This window comes from Apis dorsata, unplaced genomic scaffold, assembly GCF_000469605.1.
Source record: "Apis dorsata unplaced genomic scaffold, Apis dorsata 1.3 scaffold_89, whole genome shotgun sequence".
Classification (NCBI taxonomy): domain Eukaryota; kingdom Metazoa; phylum Arthropoda; class Insecta; order Hymenoptera; family Apidae; genus Apis; species Apis dorsata.
In genome coordinates this window covers 15,128-18,209 of record NW_006263387.1, presented here as the reverse complement: position 1 = coordinate 18,209, position 3,082 = coordinate 15,128, and the positions used below count along the sequence as shown (strand labels likewise).

General features: G+C 32.9%; 1 long non-coding RNA gene across 1 annotated transcript; it reads left to right on the top strand.

Moving 5' to 3' along the window:
- The first annotated feature begins 690 nt into the window (after window positions 1–690).
- On the top strand, window positions 691–1,584 carry LOC116185055. Its single transcript, XR_004149794.1, has 2 exons — window positions 691–916; window positions 1,545–1,584. It is a non-coding gene; the product is annotated as an uncharacterized LOC116185055 (long non-coding RNA).
- Window positions 1,585–3,082: the final 1,498 nt, after the last annotated feature.

The following is a 3,082-nucleotide window of genomic DNA, read 5'->3' as shown; positions in this document are numbered from 1 at the left end:
TTCGATATTTTGATCGAAATTTCAAGAAGGTCGAAGCTTTTTATTATCGTCGAATTTTTTATTTTCATCGTTGTTAACCCGATTTTTAAGGTGAAAATTGATGTTTAATTTATTTCTAATCAAATGAAACGCAGAAATGAAGAATATTCATCACCGGGAAGATGACTTAAAAAGTTGCAGAAAACAGAAAAAAGCAATTATTTTGAGTGAAAAACGCGTTTCACTTTTTGCACACTTAACAAATTAATAAACTTCACACGAAAATCTATCCATCTCTGTAAAATGAATGGCATAATATTAATTATTAACGAGATTACGAATATATAAAATATTTATGAAAATCAAATTACTCGAAAATACAGTTTCATGTTATTTGACATTTAATATATTATTATTATTATTTAGAAACTTGATCGAATAGATATTCTTTCAAATTGAAACGTTTCATTCTTGCAAACATTTCTTCTTACTCGATGCACTTTGCACGCAATGATATACCGTTCGTTTCATCACCTCGGATGAAATAAACGTCTTCCTTTTACCCCTTTATATATATATATATATTTGTCGTATTCCTGTTACTCGCAATTGTTTGATAAATCGTGACTATGTATAATTGACCATTCTTCGATAGACGGCCAAGTCATGAAATCATACGTGTAATTTCATAGCGATCCTCTCTTCTTCTCGAAACATCGATTCACTCCCCGAGTCACGCATGGATTTCACGTTCATCGACCAGGGAAAACGTATCATTAGATCGCGGAAATTAGTGGTTGGTAAGGTAACGCAAAGGATGTCTGTATGTGGTGCAAAAACATCACTTGAGAAAGAAATCGATTGAAGCCCAAAAGAAGCGATTGAATGTGCTGTACACTATTGCTCAAAAAGTGCATGGAAATCCTGTTTATTTCAAGTAAATAACGTGTAATCATGAAATATATTGGAAGAATTTGAAATTATTTTATTGTGACATTTATACATAATATAAGATAAAAATGTATCGATAACGGTGGAAAATTTTGTTTTGTTTGAAAAGTTGTATTTTTTTTTTTTTTAGCTTTGTTAAATTTATCAATCAAGTTCTTTCCATTTTTCTTCTCTCTTTTTATAACGTAATATTATTTATATATTATTATTATAGTAGAGTATTGAAACGAAATTTATCTTGATAAATTTTTCTGTCCATGATAAATACTCATATTTTATGCAAGTGTTACAGGTTCAAATTTCGAGTTAATTCCGGAGCACAAAAATTATTCAAAGAGGATGCGTAGCGAAAAAAGGATTAAAAGTCGCTGATTTAGACTATAGATGGTATACGAAGAAATGTCCAGTTATTCTTGTTTTCAATTATCCGTACGTTACTTTTATATTCGCTATAATACCTTTACAAACGAAACATCAATTTACCTTAAAATTACACAAAATTACATATTCATCATTCCAATTTATAAAATCTAGACATTTATTTATTTACAACCTATTCAAAACTGCTAAATAAAAAATTACATACATATCGCATAATTCCCTCTTTATTTCAGTTTTCTCACGTAAGCCAGGTGGTCGAAGAGGAAGCGAGAAGAAAAAGAAGAAGAAGAAGAAGAAGAAGAAAAATACGTACACACCAGTAGCAACGACTTGGTCATTCGAATACCTGTGTTGGCACGTCAACTGCGCGTGTTAAAGCGCAACAACGAAGAATGAAAAAGAACAGCTGGAACAGTCACGGGCCAACAATTAGAATACCCCTTCACGGATACTCGATATTCTACTGAAAATGTACGCGTGGACCAATCGTGACACGCGTGCACAATTTTCCTAACCACGCTCCGCGAAAGTCCAAATCCTTTTTTCAACAGGATTGTACACAGAAGTGCAATATTGGATTCTGTTTTTCCGTTGTCTCGCGTGGACGAACAAACAGTACGCGGAGCTACTTGGAATGCCGGGTCACGACTCGAAATACGAGATGTCGTGTAGGTATGTGGCGAAATGTGGTGGTCGGTTTTTATTTCGCTGGCGATCGCGGCTGGCACGATAACGTGATTCCAACCGGCGCCTATGAAATCGAAAGATGAGCATTGGTCGATAACGGGACACGGAGAATGCTTGCGCACTTTCGATCAGGGCGAATTCAAAATTCTAGATGGGCTTTAGAGATTTCGCGGAATTGCTGTCTATTGTTTGACCACCCGTCACTGTTTTCTTGGAAACTCTTCGTATAATTGCGTTTGTATTGGGATATTTGTAAAAAATTAAATTATTGGAATGTTATAATTAAAATATTGTTAGGAAAATATATAATATATTTTATGTTCTTTTCGAGTGTGTATATATCTATTTGATAATTATAAAATTAATTGTATTTGATCAATTGTTTAGTTAAGTTTGTTAAAGTTTTATGTATATATGTACGTATAATTTTGAGTGAGTTATGAGAAAAATATTAGCCTTTTGTAAGGCATATTTGATCGAACAACAAAAGTTATAAAAATCTTGAGAGTATTATTGTAAAAATTTATGTATTCAAAATGCCAAAGAGATATCTAAAGATATCTAGTACATTAACTATATAAAATGTGCATATAAAGAAAATAAAAGTAAGAAATTCAGATAATAATCAGACTAATAATCACTAAAATCTTTCATATGAATATAATATAAATCATAATGGTGTGGATGATCACGTGCTGTCATTATATAATCTCACGAATACGTGTTAACACCTTGTATATTCTGTATTCGATTAATTGGTCGTATACTAAATAATAATCAACGTTTTATTGTAATCTTATATGGATCAAATAACTACAACGTAATTACACCGTGTCTCTGTTCAAGATCTAGATTCAGAGATCAGACTTTTCGTTAAACCACGCCCACAACTTTGTCCTCAAAACGAAAAAGATCCAAGAATCTGAATACCACCGCGCCCATTATAGATCTAAATAAACGCGAGAGAACAGAGGCAAGGAAAACCGTTGATCACATCGATTTTACGAGACTCGAAGTATCTCTGGTATCGGCGGAAAGAACGCAGCGCCCGAATGCGTATAAACTGCGTCCAGATAACTGTATA